At 42.9% G+C, this 25,763-nt stretch overlaps 1 long non-coding RNA gene across 2 annotated transcripts; it reads right to left on the bottom strand.

Annotated features, from left to right (window-relative positions):
* Positions 1-5,286: 5,286 nt before the first annotated feature.
* On the bottom strand, positions 5,287-22,288 carry LOC121077473. Of its 2 annotated transcripts, none has more exons than XR_005824073.1 (3): positions 22,005-22,288; positions 9,252-9,928; positions 5,287-9,105 (listed from the first exon to the last, which is right to left on the bottom strand). It is a non-coding gene; the product is annotated as an uncharacterized LOC121077473 (long non-coding RNA). The 2 variants fall into 2 exon arrangements; XR_005824072.1 differs by having other exon boundaries at positions 9,252-9,358; positions 22,005-22,274.
* Between the last annotated feature and the right edge of the window lie 3,475 nt (positions 22,289-25,763).

Below are 25,763 nucleotides of genomic sequence, written 5' to 3'. Positions count from 1 at the left end.
GACTGAACTGCACAATGTGTGCAATCGGCAGTCGCTATACAGCAAGGCCCCAGTTCAGCAAAGTGCTCAAGCACACCTTTAGCTTTTAGTGCATGAGTGGCCTCATTGAAGTCCTTAGTAATTATGTGTTTTGCTGAATCAGGACCTGAATTTATTTGGGGCAGGAAGACCTTAATATCTTCCAAGGAATTACACTTATTAAAGGGGACAGTCTATAAATTAGTGTTTAAGTTAAAATCAATTTCTAGATAATACATATCCCTAAAAGACAGATTGTTAGTTTGTATGAGCTTTGTAACAAAACTTTAATTAAACCCTTTTTAAATAAAACCTGTCATACATTATACTGCTAATTGACTTGACCTGGTACAAAGAGGACTCTGCCAGCTAGAGGAGACTAAAGGAGATTATTCTGTCTGGTGCTGCAGTGATTGTGTGTTAATAAAATTTATTTCTGCAGTCTTGCCCAACTCCCTATTGTGTATTCAAGAAATGTGTGGGCTCGAAGCCAGTCATCACAAAGCAAAAAGTAATAAAACCTCAAAAGCTGACTTTTTCTACCTCACATTCTGCTGCTTTGCTGTAGCGCAAACTACTTGGTACATTCGGTTTTCATGCACACCTCAGCTACATTTCTCTCCTCCTTTTTTTTTTTTTTTCCCCTAAATTTTCAAATTATGTAAAACCTTGCACCTTATTAATGTGAGCATAGTAACAAGGGAAGGACAATTATAGGATCCAAAAAGCTCGGTGATGAAATATTCTGGGTGCGGCAACCATTTTATTGCCATTACACTGATTACATACAATATAACACATCTAGCAATTAGACAAACACGCTTAATCCTCCTGGCCGAGACCTCTTTCACACAGAATTCATTTCGATGGGCCAAATTCTTCCTTCACTCTCATGCAAGTAAATCTGCAATAACCTCATGCCAATCAGTGGAATCACTTTGGATTGACATTCATGTAAGCGACAGCAAAACACGACCCACCGACTTCATAGAGTTACTCCTGATGTACACTGGGAGCAATCGCAAAAAGTAATCATGAGAGCTCACGCAAGAAATATAGGGAATAAACAGGAGGACTTGGAAGTTTTAATACGTGATCAAAATTATGAATTAATTGGCATGAGAGACTTGTTGGGATAATTCACATGACTAGAATACTAATATAGATAGCATAGCTTGTTCAGGGAGAAAAGGGATAAAATGCTGCCGATAGACACATTCACTCCACAGCATAAAACGTGGAAAGAAATGAACTGGTTGAAAACCCCTCACTAATAACAATGATGGGGCTGGGGGGTGCCTGGGGTAAAGCCACAAAGAACGGATGGACAGAGCTACTTCTTGTGGAGGGCAACAAGATGAATCATGCATACAGCACAAGGGCTTGAAGACGATGGAGGGACAGGGCTGGGAGGGATTGGAGCTGTCTGCAGGCACACAGGGTATCACAGGGCGCAAACTCTGTGCTGATGTCAGTGAAGCAGGCTGGAGAAGCAACTGAAGGGAAAGCTCCTTACTCTCGATTTTAATAGACAAGAGAAACAGGTTTAGAAATATGAACGTAGAAAGTAATTTGGGTGATAGTTATCATGGAATGAGAAAACTCACAGCTCCTGGAAGGGAAAAAGAAGAGACTTGAAGAAAGCCAGCTTAAATAAACTCAGAGAACTGGGAAGTAATATCTCATGAGGACCAAGCTCAGAGTGGCTGACAGTTCCTTAAAATAGTTCTGTTAAGGGCACAAGCACAAATTATCCCAAAGCAGCAAAACCATTAGAAGTGTTGTAAGAAACCACCTTGGCTAAATCATTCCTTGCTGACCTCAAGCACCAAAAGCATGTAGAAAGTTGAACTTAGGTGAGGATGAAAGCAGAGAGAGGATGTAAGGCCCAAACCAGGGAGGTCAAGCGAGAATGGGGAACACATCCAGCAAGGTGCTAAAAGGATAATGAGAAAAATTCTGCAAACATACTTCATAATATGAGGAAGATGAGGAAAAAGCCTGCTATTCAACAGACAGGGAAAGTTATTGACAGGCGATGCTGAAAAGGCTGAGTGCTTAATGTTTTTTTTTGCTGCAATCTTTACTAAAAAGGTCAAGTGAGATCAGGCAGGAAACAGCACAAGTGGCAAAGGGGTAGAAACACAAGTGAAAACAGGGAAAGAACAGATTAAATAGTGCTTAGATAAATTAGATCTTTCAAATTGCCTGGGTCAGATACAATTCATCCACAGGTATCCTACTGGACTGTTCGAAGCAATCTCAGAGCCATTAGTGGTTGTCTCTGAGAGCTTGATGGGTGAATATCCAGAAGACAGAAAACTGGCTTACAGTGCCTATCCTCACAGCGAGGGAAAAAACTGTAACGGGGAATTAAAGTGCAGTGAGTGAAGGTCAGTTTTTGGAAAAATACAGAAACAATCAAATTATTTGTAACCACTCAGGAAATAACAAGGAGATGAGTAACAGCTAGCATGGCTTTGTCAAAAACACTGATTTGTTAAACCAATTTAATTTCCTTCAGTGGGAATAGGGGGGGGGAAGCAGTAGATAAATCTCAGCTTTATTAAAGCTTTCCAGTATTGGCCTTCTCATGAACATGGTCATAAGCAAGCTAGGAAAAATACAGTCTACCCCAACCTACAAAATTCTCAGTCAAACTGGAAGGATGTTGTAAAGTACATTTCTGCAGGCATCTGCCCTGGATTTGCTTTTGTCAAAGTACTTCCACTGCAGTCTTGTTTGTCAGAACAGAGTGACTTACTTTCTGCATACAGCAACGCTGAGGAGGGCTGCACAGACGACAGCAGGCTATTCTGAGGATGTTTGCTCAGAATACAATGCCATAGTATCCAGAGCCATGTATCCAGTTTGGGGGAAACACATTTCAATATTTCAGCTTTAAAAAAAAAAAAGAAAAAGATGTGGATCCAACAGAAAAGGTCTAGCAGAGAGCCAGAGCTCTAGGAAAGGTGAGCTGCGGGGGAACCTGGAAGAGCATTCCCAGCCAGCCTGCAAAAGAAAAGTCTGGGAACGACTACATGTGTAATACACCTACACATGAAGAGGAAAGGAATAGTTTTCTTTATTCACTGTGGATATGATAAGTAGTATTGGGTTAAACAGCAGCACAGGAAATTTAGGTTAAACATTAGGAAACACTGGGTAATAATATGGCTAGTTAAGCACTGGAATAGATTGCCTGGGGAGGTTGCAGAGCCTATCTCCTTGGAAGTTTTCAAGAGGTACACCGATCAGAAAGCATGCTTTTAAAGTTGCAGGTGGACTTGGATGGCTTTTCAAAACCCAATTCACTTTGCTAGAACCTCCCCTGCCCCATTTGAAAGAAGTCACTGTGGTGAAGCGGGAGTCTGCCTGGCTGCTAGCACAGCACAGCGCTCCGGCCGTCCCTGCCCTCTGTGTCACAATCTCAGCAGTGTGTTCAAGCAGGTGCTTCACCTCAAGCCTACAGGCAACCCTGCGTGTATTTACGTACTCGAGCACACGTTTTAACACTTTAGTGAACTGGGGACTATGTTGGCAGCCTTTTCTGCGGCTAAGCTGCAGCACAACTATCTAGATTTTTAGCACCTACCGCTGGGCCCATGGCTGCACGCTCAGCCTGGAAGGACTTTTTGCATTCCCCTCCTATATAAGCCCAGATACAGAGTTCTTAGGGTGGCTGTCAGAAAGGAGGTGGGGTTGTTGTGTGTGTGTTTCTTTGTTGTTGTTGTTGCACAATGTATTTCATCAGTAACAGTTACACGTTAATAAAGCATGTATTACAAGTACATCGAACTAATCTGCTTAATCAGAAATCCTTTCCCCATTCTGCTTTAGCCTGGACTGGAGTTACAAAGCAATAGATGCATTAAATATTTTGTTGTTTCAGTCGATTATTTTTCTAGTGCAGCAGGCCAAGTTTCTCCAACTTGTAGCAGAAAAGAAAAAAGCCACAACACATGTGCATGCACACACAGCTCCGCAGCAGGGAGCCACCAGCTGATGTAGCCACTGGCAGGATGGGCCTGCTCTTGATTTCAGTGCCACCCAGCCCTTCGCTGTGTTACAGCCTGGTGGTTTGGCTTTTTTTTTTTTTTCTTCCATGTTATTTTGTGTCTCAATGCCAGCTCTGATTGTAGTGATTGATTGACTTAGCTGGTGCTGCAGGATTCAAAACAACAACACTGGCAGAAGCAGCTCAGGGAAATACAGAGCGCGCTGGCTGGGTTAATCCAAGGAGAGAAGAAACAACACTGGTGATCTGCCAGCTCTGAGAATCCTACAACAAATTAAGAGCAACTATATTCATTGTTTTAAAATAAAAGATGCACGCAGAGCCTGGCAGAAGCATTTTAAACATTCTGCACCGTGCTTCAGCCCCAGGCCCCAGAGCAAAAGCCCTTCTCCCTCCTTGCTGAGCTGTTCCTACCCACCTCATCTCACCGGCTTCAGCACATGGGCTCCAAATGCCATTCCCTGCCTCTGGGGAAAAGGGGCTCTACCTGAGCTGAAAATTAATCTTTAGTCACCTGTTCTAACATGTAAGAAGTGCTCCTCATGCAGAGCCTCTCCTCCCCTCCCAAAGCCACGTCCCTTCCACCAGGGCCAAAAAACCTCCCCGAGACTTCCCTCCTGCAGCGGTGCTGTATGGGGTCTCCTCCAGAAGTAATGTCAAAAAGCCACAGAATTAGAACAGGACCCTTGAGCTTTCCAACTTTGTTACTTTCTCCCCAATTCTCCTGTCCTGTGATTTTCCATCTCTCCCCTTTCCTACCCTTGCTCACTCCACTGCCTCTTAGTTTGTCCACTCGCATTTGTCCGCTGACCCTATTTTCATTTATCCCTTCAGAAGGGAAAAGCCCCAGCAACCTGCTCCCCATTCTCCTTCTCCCACTCGTCCCACAGCAGTAGCTGCTCGCCTGTCCTCTCGGCAGCAGCTCCGACTTGCCCTGGCAAGGGGCGCACAGTGAAGGTAAATCCACGCCGTGAAATAACCTGCTCCTTCTGCCCAAGGAGCTGCTAACGGATGGGTCCGGGTCCTTGGCCCGGGGACGGTGGCTGTTTTTCAGGACCGTTCCCTAACGCAAGCAGTTCTCCAGCACACCCCATAAAATACCCCTCATTTATGATCGTTGGCATGCTAGCAGGGCTACTGGGCAGCTTTTCTTCACAAGAGACTGAACAACTCACAAATAGATGGACCCAGACACGGCTCTGGGTAGAGACAATGGGAGATTTACTATTGCATGTATTTGCACCCAGATCTGGTGGCTTTGTATGAACAAAATAGAAACAGAAAATAATTATTTGTTTGCCAACCCCCTGAATATAGGGGAGAAGCACAAAGTTTTATTCATCTGCAAGCTCAGCAGATGTCTGTGTATGAATGGCCTGATTTTAGCCTCATTTTTGAGCTAATGGAGATTTAATATAGCTTGCAGAGCTACGAGATAATTCTGGTTTTGAATGGAAAGAGATTCCATATCATCCTATAACTTGTCACCACTAAACATTAACTAAGTCCGTGAATTTTGTTGGTGGCATTTTGTCAGCACAGCTTCTGAGGGAAGCGATAGCTCAGTCATTATTTGAACGGCTGCTATAGTGGAGTCTACCACCGCTGAAAGCCTAGAATAATGGCCCGTGTTATTCTTTTGCATCTTTCTCTATACAGCTTTTGAGAGAGCTGTAATTGAAGAGAAATGAAAGGGCAGCCAACCAAGAGACAATACTGCAAGGATCAGTACTAGAATGTGAGACAACATCCTTTAAAAGCCGAAATTTTAAAACTCCTGCTATGTGTGTGCTTTTGAAAAGGGTAACATCAATGGCAAAAAAAAAATAACACAACCGTTTTCCCCCTGATTAAGAAATAATCAAACTAATTTTATTTCGCAACTTCATGTTTATAATCTGATGGCCTCCTGCAAAGGCATGAAAAGAAGATTAATGCCTTCATTAGATACCTGTTTTTAATTGCTGTTTTCTTTAGAAAATGCGATTAACTAAAAAGGTGAAAGAGAGACCAGTGGAGCAGAGACATGAAAACAACAAGGTTTTGAGAAGCAGGGACCCTCTGGCGATTTACAGAAAGGTTACAAAATATGAACTGCTGTTTAGCATCAGGTCCCGTGTCAGCTCTCTCCAGTGATGTCAGTGGTGCAGCTTGTTCCTGGCCTTTGCAGAGCTGAACCACCGCAGACAGCACTTTCCATATTTAAGTTCCAAACTCCAGCACTTACAGGATTGCCAGAGGCTTACCGTTGTGCACTGACTGATGTACCAAGCTTAAAATTTCCTCCTGTTTCTACAAATATTAACAAGTAGAAGCTCTCTAAGGGCCTGATCTAAATCTGCTGAAGCCATTTTAAAGCCATTAAAGTCAGTGGGAATCTTTACATCTGGCTCTTGCACTCTTGGATCCTCCAAGTACTTATGTGCACACTTCATACTGACATTAGCAACCCCATTGAAGAAGCCGAGTTTGTCTTAGCCACAAAGAATGGCGGAGTTCAACGTGGATTTAGCTAAATCTGTTCATGCTAAGCCCAGACTCAAGCTTTTCCCCCATCAAAGTCAATTCAACAAGAGATTCAAATTCAATTCAACACAGGTAATTTCATCTCTGAAATTATCTGTGCCTGTGAAGATATTTGTGATACGTTTGTGAAAGTTTATATTCAAAACGTCAAGTGGTATAGCTGAGGACTGGGCTGATTCAGAGTAAGTTGGGTCACAAACGTAGGAATCATTGGATCACAAATGTAAGAATATTTCAAGCTGCAATAAACAATGTTTCTTCCAGTGCACATCCCAAAAAGATTAAGCAAGTTTATGTTGCTTTTAATGATGGAGAATTGAACAAAAGCATAATTTGGAACCGGTTCTCAGTACTCTTGCCAAATTCTGAGTAAAACATCATTTACCTCCTAAGTGAACATTTTTCTGGCGGTTTTGTATGAATTAAACATTTTGGTCATTTAAAGGAAAAATGTTAAAAATCTGGAGTGTTCTTAAAATAGCTGATCGGCGTACTTGAAATATCTTTTCTGATTTCAGGGAACTCCCCCTATGCATGTAACTGGCTATGAAAACCACAGCTCTTTTGCACTAATTTCCAAGCAAGCTTATGAAAATAATATAATGAGGCAAAGCACTCAGCAATGCCAGAGCATGGGGACTACAACGCTGTAATAGATGATATCAAGATGATGGCAAAATAATGTCACTGCAGTCACTGGAGACTACATTACTATGTCAAGATGATGGCAAAGTGATTTTGATGCAAGTCTATTGAAACTGTTAAAATATCCAGATGATTGCAACATATCAGGCAAATTCCCCAGAGAGAGCAACTGATAAAGTTTTTGTTAAAGTATTTCAAATACACCACTCCAACCTGCAGTACACGGGCAAGATCCTGCCTTGCTAATGCATTAGCCTGACCCCACCACCATCAGCCGGGGCTCTAAAGGGGAAGCTTTGCTTTGGTGTGGAAAGCTCTGATGGTCTTCTTAGGCATTTTGGGATGTGTGGCTGATTTGTCTTCTGTGCAGGCACAGCTGGAGTTTGAGATTGCAGGGACATGACAACACAGCTGGGCAAAGAAGCTCACTTGCGAGCACGGCCGAGCAGTCCTAGGAGTTTATGCCCCAGAGAGGTGAGCTGTGCCCTGCTGCTCCCCAAGTGGAAATGCCAGGTGTCAGCTGAGAATCACAGCCAAACCGGGGCATAAGCTCTCCTATCCTGGAGAATCTTAAATACGTCAAAGGTAAGGGAGTGTAAAGGAAGCTCTAGCATCTTCCCACCATATAAAATAGTGAGTTAATCAGCAGAGGGATGACATCTTAGAAGCGCTCATCATTTTTCACCCAAGGGTGTTCCTCCCTCTCCCAGTAGAGAAAGACTGCTCCTGAAAGTCACAGCTGAGCCCACGGAGGCAGACAGGGCTGAGGAGCTCCTCATGGAATCAGAGAGATTTACCTGAGCAGATCACAGCGACAAAGTGTATCAGTAACAAGCGATAATGCCTCTTCTAGTTTTTTTGGAGGAAAAACTTGCAGAGCAGCAGCCAGCACTGCTCCCTGTTCTTGCCAGCAGCCCCTGCGCTGTAAGAGCAGTGTGCTCAGCAGGAACCCTACATACAAACGGCAGGGCTGAGCCCTCAGAAGGTTGTTAGAGCAATTAGTGCAGAAGCAGCAACATTCCTGTTATCAGAACTAACAAGAAGCTGCAAAAGCTGTTTCAATAGAAATAGTCGAGGCTGCTCTAATTATATGTTGCTTTGCATAGCCTGGCGAGTACGATGATTTTAGAAACTGGGTTATTCAAGCTTCTGAGGTTACAAATGCTGCTGTGCCAGCTCCACCCACTAAGTAAAAGGTTGCACGCTGCAGTCAGCGAGCTGATTTGGTCAGCGTAGCCACAGCTGTAGGTAACTCAGAAGGTAAAAGGCTGTTCAGAGGATAGCCAGTCAGATTTAGGTCTTGCTAGACTTTGGCTGCTACCACATGTATATTTCAACAGCAGTAAAAAGTGTTTTCTGTCATTTTCCAGAAAGAAGCTTTTACCTTCTGCTTTCTAATCCTGCTGCTCTGACCCACTTGTTCTCCACCGCCAGCTGACAGCACTGGGCTAACCATTACATTCAGCTGTGCCCTGGATCTTGGGCTCATCAAGTCTATTGTGAACAGATGGGGCTTGGGGGTCCTACAAATCCCATCTGCTCCTGCAGCAGCTGATGTTAGTGCTCCTTTAGGAAGGCACTGAGGTTCCCCAGAAATCTCAGTCATTTTTGTTGCTTTGCTTTGTCACTTACAGGGGCAGATGGACGAGTGGAAGGAGTCACATCAGCTGCATGCCTGTCAGCAGTGCTCCCAGTACCAGGCACACGGGATTTTCCCAAAGGAATACAGTCAAGGGCCTTCAGATCCAGCTCTGCCAACGTGGACTTGTGGCTACTTCTTCCAGAGAACTACCTTGGTGTAGTGTAAATGCAGCTAGAGAAGTTAGGAGCAGCAGGAGTTCACTCTGCACGCAGCTCCTCAGCTTGGTTGTTATCCCACGCTTACACCACTGGCTCACCTGGAAGATGCAGGAGCACGTTCCCCTTTCAGATTCCTGCCTCAGCTGCCTTGCTAGCCCACAGCAAGGGCAGAGCCACCAAGCCACCACCAGCTCTCCCGGCTTCCCAGGGAGAAACCTGGCTGCCTGGGCAGAAGGCAACTGACCTGGGGGACCGGAGGAGCAGGAGCCACTGGGAACTTCTCCAAACCATTGGGTCTAGGTGCAGCCCTGATGCAGGTGGCTTACAAATCCTAAATTAAAAAGTCAGATCCTGTACAAGTGACACAAAGAACAGGTATTTTGCTCTGAGTGACCAGAAGCCAAACCCTCTCTGTAAGGGGATAAAGCCAAATGGAAGAGGTTTCTGTGCCTTTCCGATCTTGTTAAGGATTTTAACTGGGAACAAAAGGGTATTTGGGATGCTCTGCTCCAGCGATTCTCCACTTCATGAAAAATTAATTCCAGCAATGTAAACTGGATTGATCTCATGGTCATTTAAGTCATCCAGGGTCAGTCAGTATAGACTGATCAGCATATAGGAAGTTATAGCTGCATCTTTGACACCTTTCCCGTTCTCCCCAGTAGCATGATTCTATTCAGCACTGGAAAATCTGATAAAAGTAGTTTTGTTTGTTTGTTTTTTCCTTTCCCCTTTTGGCTTTGGTTCCCACAGAGGAGATTCTACTTTCAGTTGCTCTAGCTGAATACAGACTCACCAAATTCAGTGTTGATAGCTGTTAAAATTAACTTGTCTGGCCCTCAAAGCTCAAAGATGCAAACCAGTGGTTGGAATACAGGCATCTCTACTGTTGTCACCCTGACACCCAGTACCAAGGAGCACCTGTAATGTGAACACTGTTCTTTTAACATGAAACTAGCTGAAGTAGCTCAATTATTTCCTTTATTTTTCTACTGTCACAAATATAAATCAATATTTTTCCATCTGCTGCCATTTCTAGACTTGAACTGTGAATTTGAACTGTATCGCCTTTCTAACCATTATGCAACCTCTTGACAGAAACCCATTATAAACCTTTCAATTTATTCTGCAGCACAGCTCTGCCAGTGATATTTACATCTATAACATACACATCTCATGCTCTTTTCTTTCCTGAAGCCTCCTTTATTGCATCACAGTTGCACACTGTACTCACTTTAGCCTCTAGCCAAGGAAAATACAGACAAAAGTATACTTCTTAAACATTCTCATTTTAACTGCAGACTTCAGTATTTCCAGTGGGAGGCTCATAAAGATCTGTCAACAGAGAAGGGAGTTGATCTTAACTTTTAATGCCTTTGTGATGCAGGAGACTCGCTACAGATCGTGTTACTGCTGTGGATGTTGATCTCCTTCCATCAGAGCGCACAAAGCTGCTCCATGTGTAAGGTGCAGGCACCCGCACCAACGGGTTGAAGTGGGGCAGGTGGCTACTACAGAATCGAGACCCTGCTCAAAGCAGGCCCCAGACCGTACCAAGGAATTTCCCAGTACAGAAGAAATACACATTTTTCAGTGTAACTGGGAACTCCTCTTGAAATAATATTCTGCGTAGGCCACTACTTGGTCTTCAATAACACCACACACGTACACAAGCACTCCTTCCTCATACCAGTTACTTGCTAATTGCATGTAACATTGGATAACACTTCTTGATATGTATCTTGATATATCTTGATAACTTGAGATACTTCACAGTGTCTCAAAGGTTTTCAACCAGATTAATTGGGAAGAAGCTTAGAATGGGGAAAAGGAAATGAGTGGGGAAGAAATATATAAAAAAATAATTGCATGATGAAAACCAAAAACGGACTCTACATTAACAGGAGTCACATCTGAGAGCAGGGCTTGTCAGCCACAGGCATCACCTTGCAGGAAGATGTGCCAGAAGGTGACTTGTCCTGTCCCTGTAGCTTGGGATCCTGGACCAGAGGAAATATGCCTGCAATGGTTGATTATGGAAAAGCTTGCCCTAAAGGGAAATATTTCCTTAAGTCTCATCAGTCAGTACTTACATATGCTGTGAATCATAAGCATTTAAATCTCTTAAGATTTTTATCCTAGTTAATATCACTGTAGATAAGCTCATGACCTGTTTCTGAGCATTTAATTGTCCTTTCCTGAATACTGGTAAGGTCTCAGTAATACTTTGTTTCCTTCATTACACATGAGCTGCAAAAAAAAGTACTTTATGTCTGCGAGAATGAACTCTGAGCAACTCTGAGTAACTTCCCTCAGTGCTGCAGTCTTGTGCAAGCAATACCCAGCTCTGCAGGCAGATGCAGCAGAGCCTCCTGCTCCTCTGACTGGGAATAACTTGCCAGAATGAGAAAAAGATCTTTCCTTATCATAAAAGAAAAATCTCTTTCCATATCTCTTTCCATATCTTGCATGGCTTTTGGTTTTGTTATGATGAAAGGTGTCTGAGAATTCCCTGATGTGCCTTTTGTCTTACATTCATTATTTTAGCTATCACTATTCTGTCAGATCTAATTTGCCCATTTCCTAAAGTATTCTAAAATAGTCAGGTTTTCCTCAGCTGTTTCCATGTGTTCTCAACGAAAGAGGAAGCTTCACTTTCAAACAAGTACAGCACTGCTCGCCCCACTCACTGCAGCTTCAGCTGTAGCCACCTCTCCAGCCAACGCGTCTATGTTAGCTAGGGCCTGGCTAAGAATAGCCTCCTCTCTTGTGTGCTCTGAAGCTAGTTATTTCAATTGTGATTACTGAAGAGCTCAAGAACTTGTTTTGCTCTGTCCCATTTGACCAGTTTATAAGAAGGAAGCTGGACTCACCAATTATTACTGTTTTATTTAGTTTTGACCTCCCTCTTTGACCTCCTTCAATATTTTAGTCATAATGTTTTCTTGAGCCAAAGAAATAAATACGACTTTATTTATGTAACAGTATTCTCACTGACTTGTCATTTTTCTCTCTTGCACGTATATAACATAATTCAGTCCGCACAAAAGTGTAATCTGTGCAAAGACCGTTGGCTATAGTACCAGTTGTTGTGTTAATGAGCTACTCTGCTCTTCATATGTGTTTTAAATCTTGGCATCATGGCTTTCCACCTTGTCCTATTTCCTTTCTGGTTGTGGTACTGAAATACTGCTGTGCATACAGAGATACCTCATACTCCTTGGGTAGCTCTGGTATCTCATTGCATGCACATGACTAAGAAATGAAATCATGTAATTTTGGTGTGGATGACACTGTGCTAATAATTGTACTAAACTGCTAAGAATGTCCTGTGTCTGTTGAAAAGGTGAAAGCCTGGTTCTGCTGAAGTACAACTTCAGAAGTTTCTAAGTGCCTGGGTAAACTCAGACAAAGCTGGCTGCTTGTGTGCTTAATAATAGGTAATCTCTCCTGGAGAACTTGTCTCTTGAGTATTTATAAAACATTACATGGTGTTAGAAATTAGCTTGAGCCAAAGATGGAACAATTACTTCCTCCAAGCCTGCTGGATTTATGAGGGGAGCTTGCAGAAAAGCAGTGTCAGTTTAGCAACAATTTGAAATTTTTGTTTCTACCACAGGGCTACAGAGGGATCACCCAAAGGGATCACCCAAAGGGATCACCCAAAGGGCAAGCTATAACATTTCTTTGGGTAGAAGGTACACTCTGCAGCCTCTCAAGCATACAGTACATTTGGAAGGGAGGAGACACAGGATCTGACACAGTGAGGGGTGCTAAATAAAAACCTTACAGCAATTAGGAAGAGCAGCCAGATAAACTTGCATAGAAATCTCAAAGCAAGAAGGAGGTGAGCTTCAGGATCAGTGGGAGATACTGGGATGTTCCTCCCATGCGTAAGTAACAGAGAAGTACACACAAAGAAAGTAATCAGTCACATACGCATTAATTTCAATGATTTCTATCCTTCTGACAGCACCTGACAGCTGAAATGCAGTGCCAGAGTGGCAAACGTACAAGATCAGGTTTGCAGTTGCAATCTGTTTTCTTTGTGCCTTTACACAAGGAAAAAGGGGACACAGCAGGTGATGTAACCCAAAAAACAGCAGCTTTACCTAGCTCTGCTCTGGACGGAGCTGACAGATTTGGCTCTGCCTCCTTCTCTAAGTTTTGCTCGTCATATTTCCCTGGTGAAATGAGCCCCACCAGCTACTGTTGACAGTAACCCTGTGGAGACTCCGGGCTTGGCTGGAGCCACGATGAACTTTCTGCTTCTCCTCACTGGGTGTGCCCTGTCCTGCTAAGGATAAAACGGAGCATTCAGCTTGCATTCACCACAAGGAATAAATAAAACCAGGAAGGAACTGAAGGCTAGCAGAAGAGCAGTAAGTAACAGTGACGTCTGCACCGTGCGTTTGACCCTGGTGGAGCTGGCCCCGTGCCCTGACTCCCTCACTGTGCACATTGTTAAAGCGTCAGCCCCAGGCGCCCGCTGCGGTGAGAGCCTGATTGCACAAGCAAGTGCTGCTCGTCACCTCGGCTGCAGGGACACGCCGCCGAGCTGGACGGGGCAGTGTGGGGTGGTGGAGCCCCAGGGAGGGAGGCCCAAGCTCAGGCCTTGCTGTAGGGCAGCCATGCCACCGTGTTAATGCTGGTCCACACCTGCCAGAGGGCTTCAGGAAAGCACAAAGCATTCATTTTTATTATGTTTAAGAGGGAAAAAACAAACAAAAACCAGGATTGTTTCAGAGGCCCAGGCAACCATGGCAGCACCCTGCTCCCGAGTTAGCACCAGCTGGGCAGGAGGGTAATGTTGTGTGCGGAGCCAGCCTGAATGAGCACCTTGTGCTGCTGCCAGAGGCCCAGCTGTCAGCACCACCTTTCACCTGAGGCCACTGCTGGCTGGAGGAGGAGAAGGAGGAGGAGCATGGAGGGTTCCTGGTCACACTGGGGGAGCAGCACTGCTATTACTTGCTGCCTCCTCTGCTGGGGGACAGCAACACTGAGAAGGGGCCAAGGGAGGTCCCAGTAGCTGAGAGCTGCCATAGCTTTCTCAAGTGTTCGCCCACCTGCCTGCTACTTCACCTCTGCCTACAGCTCATCGACACTCTGAGGTGGCGCCTTGGTGCAGGACAGTGAACACGGAGCCCAGTTTACTGGCCACGGGGGCTTTTGACAGGTCATGGCTGCCCCCGGTGTGGGTACAGCCCATGGGGCCTCACGTTGCTGAGGCAGAGCCCAGCAGGCAGGCACAACATGGCTCAGCCTGTGAAATCACCACAGCAAGGCCCTGTCTCCTGCTTCTTTGAAGCCAGGTTTCAAAATGACTCAAGAGAAGTTACAATTTGCAGTATTAAAATGAGATTGCTTAGACAAGGCACTTTCAGATAATCCAAGCTGAGACCATACTGGCCTTCTCTGGGTAGGAAACCCCTGTGAAGGATAATAGAGATATTCAAAAAACTACACAAGTGCTTTACCAAGCAAGGTGAGGAAGGAATCTGTCACTAATATCTGGATTCAGTATCTGATTTTCTGTTACATGATCAAATGCAGATTTCATTATTTCCCTGATTCAAAGTTAGACACTTGTTCAATCTAAAACACACTAGGTTAATTCGGTGCTCTGGTTTGTATTTTAAAAAGAAAAAAACCAACAACTAACCAGTAAACACACACACACACACACACACACAACACTACAAAACTAGGAATAAGTAAGATGGCTTTGGTTTATATAAGTACTTCCAGGCCCTCAAAGCAAAAAAACAAACAAACAACAACAAAAAAACCCATGGCATACAGTTTTCTATGACATAGTTCAAATCAGTGTCTTCTATAATCACTGTATTTCAAAGGCATACGAAACCAAAAAATGTGATAAGAAAGTGAGAAATGGAGTTTTTAGCTTCAGAAATAAAACCTTACTTCCCACTTCTGTTCTGCTGTTCTACATTACAATTAAATGACTATTTTCATTCACAGTACTGTGAGTTATCATTAGTCAGAACGTAAAAGCTAGCTTGTACTTCAGCAGAAAGACTGCCCGGTGTGTAGAAGGGGGGTGTATGCTTCTGTGTGTATTTGACTAATAAATGGAAGCTGCTCAAGAAAAGGCATGAACGAACCTTCAAAATAAAAATCAGGGTGAAGCATTAAGAAGTATCAGGGCTAAAACAGCTCAGGGCTGAATACATTAACTGAAGACCTGCATCAATCTTCCAATTTTCGGTTAATTTTGTATAATATAATGCTAAAGAAAGTTAGCCTTGAAAGCCACCAGTGGGAAAACATACTGGTAATCAGAAATATAGGAACTACACCTACAGAGTTAAGTTGTTATTTTCAGGAGTCAGCATGCCTGTACTCTGCCCTGTTTAAAAAAAAAAAAAGGCAGGAAAATCACCTTTTCACCTGCTGCCCTCAGCCCCACAGAGGACTGGGGGAAAGCAGGCAAGCAATGGGCCTGCCCTGCTCAGAGCTGCCTGCACAGCCCTGCAAATGTGGGATGGGCACATCTGGGGCTAGTACCTGGCCAGTGGGAATCCCATCCCGGAGCAAGGGGGAGAAGGAGCTCGGCTGTGATCTGGCTTCCCTGGGTTCTTCAGGGTGCACTGTCTTTCATCCCCGGCTTGTGGCACCTCCACAATCTAGAGCTTAATGCACATAAGTTCTACTTTGCAAGTGAAACATTATTCATTAACAAATCTGATTAAACTGCTAATGCAGGGAGCACTAGCACAAGTTCAGGAAGACAAATAGTCTCAGTGGTGCAGTGTTTGTGAGGAACGTTACCCGTAAATGGATTTTAACTATTTAAATTGGCTCCTGTTCAGAAACTATGAAAAGACATAATGGAGCACAGAACACTTCATTTAGTTCACTGTGCTTAATGTGAGGGAAAATATCCACAGATTAAGACTTTAGAACAGTAATACACACAATTCTGCAAAGATACCTGTTTTGTAGCCCCACTCTGGAAATTAAAAAAAAAAAAGCCATACCTTTTTTTTCCCCCCAGCAGCATTTTACTGATTATTAAAGATTTGTCAGTAACTAGTATTTCTGACTATGTGTAAGAAATTTAAGACTCATTCCTTACAGACTAAATCATGTTCAAATCCTGGATTCCACAAGTGTACATTGTGGCTTTGCTGCAATACTGGTAAAATTGTTGTGCTTTCATCCCTTTATAAGAGTCATGATACTTTATATTGTGGAGACAAGTTATTACAGGCGAATTTTAGCTTTTATCTTTTTACTAAAGCTATATTTTTGCCATTTTGGCTGGATAAAAAGAGCGAGGAAATAAAGGCTCCCACTGACCACAAGACATCGATGGCTTTCTCTCATCACGCATCCCTACTTTTCCCATTTCTCAGAAGCCTCACATCAAACCCTGTACACAGGTAACTCTGAGGTTAATCCATGCAAATAAAACAGTCTTCTCCAAGGTAATAGCTAGTCCTGCTAGATCATGCCCCTGCTAAACACAGGTCCACACTGAGACCTTTGAGAGGAACCTATTCCTTAGCAGTCAGGCAATAACCCTGGTACCTCCAGCCCCTTCATTCCCCAGAGAGCAGCTGGAGGAAGGGGCAGCAGCCCATAGCATGGTCTGCCTTGGGAAGATCGCTGCATGTGTCTTACTGCCTCTCCTCGATCCCTATTTGTGTGGTGGTAGCTGTATGGCATTGACCTATTGAACTGAGCTATGCCAACACAGAAAAAACACTTCAGAAATTATTTCGTTGTATGACAGAGAGCTCTGATGGCTTCTGTACAATGCCAGCCCACTGATATGCAAGTTCTTATATAACCTGGAAAATGAAGAGTTTTAAACCACAGGTGTTTTTTCTTTCTTCCTTTTTTTTTTTTTTTCCTCCTACCATTGATCTTTTATTTCATTCCCTGGAACTCAAGATGAGTCCCAAACTAAAAGTACTGGGATCAATAGGAGTGTTGACTAAATCAGAGCTGTAAGACGTGGCCCATAAATTCTAGAACAATTCTTGGAGCTCGAGAAGTATTGCCAGTCAAATCTCCCAGTGATAACGAGCTGCATGAACCAACTGTTTACAGTGGCCCAATATGAACTTTCCAATATAAATTCAGTCTCTTTTCTTCTTATAGAAGAACGTATTTCATACGTTTGAGTTTTGTTTGATGGCAGTCACAGAACCAAGCAGTTCAACATTCCTGAAACATCTAGGGAGATAGAAATCAAATGGTGCTCAAGCTAGTTAATTAAAACATTTCAGAATCTTTCACCTGCAGTGTCAAGCTGTTTTGTTAAGTGAAGAATTGAGAAACTAACTGAGCAGGTGCTGCTGCAAGCACAGATTGCCATACAAAATCACTTTATAGAAGCCTATCAGAAGTAGTCTGACTACAGGATCTAATAGGGAGGGCAGCATACACTCATTGCTTCTCATTACCTGATTGTGAAATCTTTAGTTAAAGAGCGTTCTCATTGAAATCAACAGGGACTTTCCAGAGTAAGGCTGCCGGATTGGGACCACACTGTGCCATTATGGTAGGTATCACAAAGACCAGGCTGCTTACATTATGGTTTTCAGCGGCAGCATCTGATCTGAAGCCAGATTAATTTGAGTACTTCCCGTTGATTTCATTGCAGACCAGATCAGGAGAAGAGTCACCACATGGCTGCCTTGGGATGAAATGGTAGAAGGAAGTGTCCTTGAAGTTGTTTCACAGGTTGTATATATCTTTTTTTCCCCAGAAAGAATAATTATTTATTTAAGGAACTATTAAGTGATAGCACAGAAGGAAAAAAAATCTAACCTGCAGTTGGCTTGGATAAGGTGAATAGACTCGTGTTTGATATTTCAGGGTATCATTTATTTATCCTTAATGGAAAAGAATGTTAGAGAGGTGTCCTGGTTTCAGTTAGGACAGAGTTAATTTTCCTCCTAGTAGGGTGCTATGTTTTGGATTAGGATGAGAAGAGCACTGGTAACATGCTGATGTTTTAATTGTTGCAGAGCAGTGCTTACACCAAGCCAAGGACTTTTCAGCTTCTCGCTCTGTCCTGCCAGCGAGCAGGCTAGGGATGCAGCAGGAGCTGGGAGGGGACAGACCCAGGACAGCTGACCCAAACTGGCCAAAGGGGTATTCCATACCATCTGACGTCATGCTGAACAATATATAGGGGTGGCTAGCCAGGGGGGGTCCGGCTGCTCGGGGATAGGCTGGGCATCGGTCAGCAGGTGGTGAGCAATTGCATTGTGCATCACTTGTTTCGTACACATTATTACTAGTAATACTATTATTATTATTATTATTGTTATTATTATTTTCCTGTCTTAATAAACTGTCTTTATCTCAACTCACAGGCTTCACTTTCCCGTTTCTCTCCCCTATCCCAGAGAGGGAGGGGGGAGGGTGAGCGAACGGCTGTGTGGTGTTTAGCTGCCGGCCCGGTTAAACCACAACAAAAGGTCAGAAGCAAACATCTGCACACTACTGCACACCTGAGCAGTACTAATGAAGTCAACGATGCTCCATCCACATGCATAGAAAGACCAAGGACAGAGCTTTTGATACCTATTGTCCAAAATCTGTTCTTCTGGAAGGTCTTTTGAGCCTTGGCTCTGGAGGACTCCCTTAAAATCACTGCCAATGTATGCAAGCAAGAGTATTTGCCTTAGTCAGCAATTTCCAGGATGGAAGCCTTAGTCTGCATGATCCTTGGGGCAAACACTGTCAGTTACCTGTTATTTATGTAGTGTTCATGTGAGGAGGCTCCAGTCCTAGCTGGGATTGTAAGCAATAGCATAAAAACAAGCAATACATAAACTACCTCAAGGCTAATGACTAGACTATTTAAACAGTCAACCCTTTTCAGATAAGCTAAGCAGAGAGAAACTGGAGAACATTCTAAAGGACTTCTCAGAAAACATTTACTTACAGAAAAGATTATCTCGCTGAAACTTTCACTCCTGACGTGCCATCCCAGTTTCCTTACACTAACAAAAGTGATAACTAAAATCAAACAGTGTACCGAGGTGAAACTTGTTTTTCCCAGGCAGCTAGCCTTCTCTTGGAGGTCCATATTCTCTAGGATAGAAGTGCTACCTCTTTCCCATTGGTACAGATCTGTGTTATAGTAGGCGATTTAAAAAAAAAAAAAAAAAAGAAAGGTTACCTCAGAAAACACTCATTTTACATGGGGAGGAAAGAGAAAGAGAGAGGAGAAAAAGAAATACAGCTGAAAGATGGATGTGCAATAAAATCTTTTTCCAGCTTATCTGTGTTGCCACAAGTGAACCAAAAACCTAGAAAACTGCATATCTAGTCTCAGCTACACTGTCTCATATACTTTTGCAGATATAACTACAATTTACAAGTGTTATTGTGTAAGATAAAGGATTATTATTTTTTGCTTAATAACAACATGAAAAGGTAGTCCTACCCCAACCCATATTCATTGCACTGCTGTTTGATACGTTAGTTTCCCAGGCTCACTAGGACACATTGCTGCCAGTTACCATCTCCCAAATGAGCACAGCAGTCAAGACACGGCTTTGCAGTTGAGCTTCTTTATTTTTCAGAGGCAATCTGTCCTTCCAGTTCCCCTGTGCCTCTGTTTCCCCACTTATGCCACAGTACTACAACACTGAACCAGCTGCCAGGCTTAGTTCATCCAGCTCTGGTCAGGATGTGGAAGTACTTTTATGAAGAGCGGGAGAGGCACAAATATTATTCTGATATTAGAGGTATCACTACCATTGTAAGACAACTCAGCATGAGCTTTTCTTTCCTCTCCTGAAAAGGGAAAGGATAAATATAACTGTCCTTCTGGAGGGGTTTTCCTCAGGGAGCAAACCTAGACTTTCTGCACCAGAACATCTAAGCACTACTGCCTCATATGAAAGGACCCAAAGTATTAGATGGATGAGAAGGAATAGCAGATTCAAGCCTCTGTGCACATATAATTGGGACAAAGAGACACACTAGTCAGGATTACACATGCATGCATAATAATATGTTCACCCAGCGATTACCGTGGAGAAAGCACAGCCCATCTAGATCTGTAACAGCTACTGTGCACGCACACAAAGCATTATTCTCTGCCTTATTGATGAACAGGAATGGAACAACTTTAAAAAAAAAAAAATCACTGAAGAGGACAAAAAAGCATATGCTAAGGTATGATTGACAGCCGCCATAATGGACTGTCATGTCAAAAGAACTGCCTTGCTAATTCTACTACATAATGAGCTAGATGCTAGGCTCTCCTTGCAAGTTTGATTGTGCACCCTTCCATCAATCTTACCGACATCTTGGCATCTAAAATACAGCAAAACCACTTAACAAGGGCTCTTTAAACAGGCAAGAGGAGGGATGTCTCTGTGTATTAAATGTGATGTGGAGGTTGCTATGGTAAATTTGAGCATGTGAACATTGCAGTGCAAAGTTCCACACTGGTGGCTAGAGCCTAGGCTAGCCATGCCTCCAGGTTCTTTAAGTGTACTTGGACTGCATTATCTCAAGAATGGAAAGAATATGGTTCTGGTGCCACTTTCATAGGAGGGAAAGAGAGTGCCTTTGTCTAATCCTCATTTTTTTTTGTGTATGCGCAGATCCCTGGGGTGTTGATGAGGAGTATTTGAAATGGATTGTAGTATGCTCTCTCTGCAGCTTTCAGATATGGGGCTCCATCCCCCAGAGTCCTTCACTAAGACTGGAAATATATACATGCATTTCTCTTTCACTTTTTTTCCCGCTTCGGCTGGTTGTCACAGTTACATAATGCTGCCAGTTGAAATCGCAGCTCAATGGCGTTGTTAGGCAACTCGGTTAGCTTTATTTATTGAATTGAAAATTGCCATATAGGTGTTGATTATCTGCCCTAGAGTCCTGATGATTATAGCTCTAACTATTGGCACTTCCTTTATTACCAGTGCTCTGACTTCCCATTTTGCTTGCTAAATTTATAATCCACAGAGCCCCTTCAGCTGTGAACTGCTCCCTCCCAAGCAATTGTAGATTAATTGCCAGCTCCACCCTAGGGCCCTGTAGTGGAGGGGGATTGAACTGCACATCAGAGAGCGAAGTTTAGTGTACAAACATTTACCAGGATTTACTGTTCTCTGGGTTATTTCATGCTTTCCTTTTAGAAGAAGGTCCCCAGGAAGCCTACTTGTTCCCCAGCTCCACAGTGACATTTCTTAGACTTGTTTTGTTGTTACTACTCATTTATGATCACAAAGACACCACAACGAGTAAAGTACTACCAGCTAACTGGTATCTCCACTGTGGCCCAGCACCTCAACAGCATATAGAAGCCACGACCATTATGCCTACTATTTTATCCAACAACTCTGCATCTGCTTATTCAGGGATAATTATTGCTTCCATTTGTTCCACGGTTCCAGTTTTTCCTATTTCTTCTTGCTCATAGGTATCAGTTTTAAGCATCAGCTCTGTCCACGTTCCCTACTTCCATCCACCCTTTCCTTGTGGTCAGACTGCAGTGTTCCCCTCCACAAAGAATCATTTTTTGCATGCATGGTCCCATTGTTCTCACTTTGAAAATAGAACTAACAACTCTGAGTGTGAGGATCATACTGAACAGTCAGCATTTGTGCTCAGTCAAACCACGACTTGCCTGCCAAAGGATTTGATTTTTGCAGCCTTCCCCCAGACTTTCCTCTTCTAACACTAGGCAGGTTATGGCTTCCAGAGCTCACGAACACTTATCACCCCTCACTAGAGGTTTCCCTGATCTCAGTAGCACCATGTTTTTGTTTAAACACATTTAGTAGGACTCTGAACTTCCTGCAACCTGGGAACATTTCCCTAAGGCACCCCAGTAGCTCCAAAGATCCTCCCCCCCCTAAGCGTACCAGCTCTTTGGTAACGACACCAGACAGGCCTCATCCAGTCAACCAGCCCACGCATAAATAACTATGAAGCATCACTGCCTTTCTCAAACAGCTTGCAGTACAATACTTGTTTCACCTTGGTTTCTTACCTCATATTCCTCTTCCTTCAGGCTCCTCCAAGCTCAGGACCGCTCTCACTCAGCCATGCTCACCCCACTTCAGGCCTGCAGCCTCTCTCCAAGCAACAGCACCCAGTCGGCCTCAAGAGCTCTCCCTCCCTGCAGGGCCCTCACTTGTTCCATATTTGCTGCAGCTGTTGCTAAATTAATCCCTTGAATGTTCAACTCGTAGAATTGCAGGGTATTTACAAACTTGTGGCTGTATCTGGTAAGTTTGTGAGGGGTACAGATGAGTACAGCAAACGTTTTGAAAGCATGAAGGTCAAGTTTTCAAATCCATTTCTTTAACATAAAGCTCTGTTTGCTATTTGTTGTTTCTTGACACCTGTGGTAAACTTTCTTCAAGTGTTTCTGTATGGATTTCTCAAAGCTGTATGCTCAGTTCACTTGTGAACACGTTCAATTCATCAGCAACTGACCATCCTCTCTGGTAACAAACTCATCCCCTGGGATCCTGACTGCTGCTCCAGACAATTTAATACGCACCAGCAGTCTTCCCTGTCCTGCTCATATCTGTTCAACAGGGGTGAGATGTTTGCATAGGAGTGGAATTTGGGGTGGGGAGAATATTTATATGATACAAGCATGTGTCTAGGCCTCGTTCAGCTCCTGACCCTAACACAGGCTTTCTTGGTGATCTTCAATACCTCTCTTCATTCCTATATGACTCAACTTCCTAGCTGTTAAGTAACGAGGGTTAAAACCCATTTGGAATCACCAACGTGCAAACATATGGGGTTGCGAGGGACCTACTGACAGGTAAATAAGCAGGAAGATGAGAAGATATTTGCTGTCACAGGTTGAAGCTGTTTTCCTACCCACCTCTCTGCAGACAAATTGAAAGCGAGAGAAGGATTGCACCTTCTCAGTTGGCCAGATCATCGCAGAGACCGATTCTCCATTTTTTTTTGTTAGAGTCTCTCTCACTTCAGTTGTCATTCAGTAAATATCTTATTTATTTATATATATATATATTTTTTCACTTGTATATCTATTCTACTTCTAGCTTTGTTATTCTGAGTTCAAAGATGTTTCCACTTCACTGTATTGTTGCTTTTGTGTTTATGAACTCCACACATCAGCAGTACGTGACTTGTAGTGTGATATTTAATATATTTTTACGTGTAAGTTTGCTTTGTGGGACTTTCTAAATTGCTTATACTGAAGGAAATCTCTTAAGAGAAAAAAAAGGTTCACGGCCATCTTGCCTTGTGTTAGCATGTAAAACCACCTCTCTACTTCCTTGCAACTCTGTGGTTTCTTCTACAACAGTAGAGATTAATGGTAGCAGGTTATCTATTTTTTGTTTCTTGGAAAGAGAGAACCATGGCAGGGAAAGAGAAGAGAAGCCAGTGAGAATCCCCTGATCAGCCAACTCTCCCTAGATAGATGCTCTCTGTCTGTGAACATCTGTCTTAAAAGACAGCACCTGTTCAAAAATATACCAAAAATTAAGTGCTCATATGTCAAATATTGCATGGGATGCTTAAAAGTCGGTAACAATTGTTCCCTCTAAAGTAACGTGGCTATAGGTTTCAGCTGAAAATAACATTCAAAAGCCAAAGCTAGTGCATCTGCTTCTGTGGTTGGAATGACAGGACGGTGCATGTACAGCCATGAGCACATTATAACATTTGATATTTTTAATCAAATCCCATTTTAAGGTGCAATGTGTTTTACTCTGTTAAAGGTCATTTTAGTTACAGTAGCATTAAGGGTTTTCAATAAAACATTTTAAATGCCAGTTATATAACTGCTTTTAAAACATTTAACAGCCACATTGGTTACATGACCTGAGACAAAGGATATTTTCTCAGCACTTTGATATATTGTGCCTAGATTATCCTTATGGGAACGTTCAGTTCCATAATGGCCTCAGGCCATCCCATAATATGTGGTGTAGATTTTTTTTTTCTTTTCACCAAAACAATAATTGCTAATGAAGCCAATGGTGATGGAAGTTCAATGACATGGCAAAGGATCGAGATTGTAGTCAATAACAGCAGCAGGCACTAGCCAGTACAAGAAGTTCATCCAGCACTATGCAAGGACAAAAAAAGGCAGCAATAAGGGACGGACACACACTGATCTGTGTGTTAGCTCTGCACTGTATGTTAAACAACTCAGGTAAACAGAGGTTCTTTCCTCCCTTGCATCTCCTGGAACACTGCACCATTAGAATACAATTTATAAGAGGATATGAAATATAGAGAGGATAAGGTAAGATGTCTTGGATATAGTTTCAGGCCATCACAGCCAGGTGTACCTGGACACTTACAGAGTTGTTCCACTTCACACCTCTTCTTTAGTCTTGGTGCAAGGGGATGCAGGGAGATGAACAAGCTCCATTTGACATACATGAGACTCAAGCCAGATCTTATTTTTGAGGGTAGACAACTACTTCCCACTGGGCACTCCATGGGACAATATCTCTAGAGCAGCATTTTCAGCTGTGGCACGTCCCCTGCCAACACTCAGATTCTGGATCTCATTCCCAGACCCAGACCCAGCAACCTTGTGACTCAGAGGCGAGGCTCCACAAAGCAAATCACCATGAACCAGTCGACAGGACCCACTCCTCTCTGTTTCTCTCTCTCTTTTTCTCTTACTTATCTTTTAAGATTTTGGCTTCTTGTGGTTAAAAACGCGTATTCATGTGGGATCCTGGACTGTATAGCATGGCAGGGGTTGGCAGGTGGTTCTTGCCATGCTTCTGGAAGTCTGCCTCATCAGACCAAAGCAAGTGGCTCTTGCCTGGCAAACTACCGCTAAATGCCAAAACTGTATTTAAAATGCAAGCTTGCTTTCTGAAGTCTTCCGCCCCCCTTTTTTTTTCTTTTTTTCTTTTTTTCTTTTTTTTTTCTTTTTTCCCTGTAATAAAAATAAAGTCTTTGTCCCAAGAATGAAGTAAAAACGGCATATCATGTCTTTCCTCCTGCTTTGAGCAGGAGGTACCAGATGACCTCCTGAGGACACGTCCATCCTGAATTATTCTAAGAAAATTTGTATATTACTTCAAAAGCAATATAAGCAAAAGATACAATGACAATCCTTTTTCAGAGCTCCTGGGAGTCATGTCTTTCTCAGTGATTTCAGGTTGTAATGAAATTAAGAAGTTGCTGTGTTTCAGAATAATATCTTCCACAGCCAATTTTATCATGAGCCAATGAAATAAATGTTTCCAAAGTGAACAGCTGGCATCTCTTTTCATAAAAGATTCCCTTTTAGAACACTATTTCCAAACAATATTACAGTGGCTCCATTCACATGGCTATAGTTCAGACTGTGTCAATACTTCTCTTATAAACCTTGTTTTTCAAGGGTTTATAACTTTACAGCTGAGCCATAATTAGCTGGGATTTGAGTTACAGCATAAGAGTTCAGTCTGTCTGTGAGGACATTTTTGCTAATATTAATAAAATCAGTTTTAAATTATAGAAGAGTAAAGCTTAGTGCTTTAATGCATAAAAAGGATTCTTGAATATTAAACAGCTTTGATTTAAAAAAAAAAAAGAATTTTGGCAAGTGATTAGAATATAATCTCCATCTTTTTTGTTCTTTTAAAATAAGTAGACCAAAAAAATTGCTTTAGAAACTCAGTCTGACAAACATACGGAAAGTTAAAGTTGATGATCTCTCCTTAGTTTATGTTGTTATAAAGAACAGGCACAACAGTCTCATTAAAAGGCACAGAATCAACCAAGGCTCATATTCTGTGGCTTTTCTCCA

This window comes from Cygnus olor, chromosome 13, assembly GCF_009769625.2.
Source record: "Cygnus olor isolate bCygOlo1 chromosome 13, bCygOlo1.pri.v2, whole genome shotgun sequence".
Lineage (NCBI taxonomy): Eukaryota > Metazoa > Chordata > Aves > Anseriformes > Anatidae > Cygnus > Cygnus olor.
The sequence above is the reverse complement of the archived record's forward strand: the minus strand, read 5'-3'. Positions and strand labels throughout refer to the sequence as shown.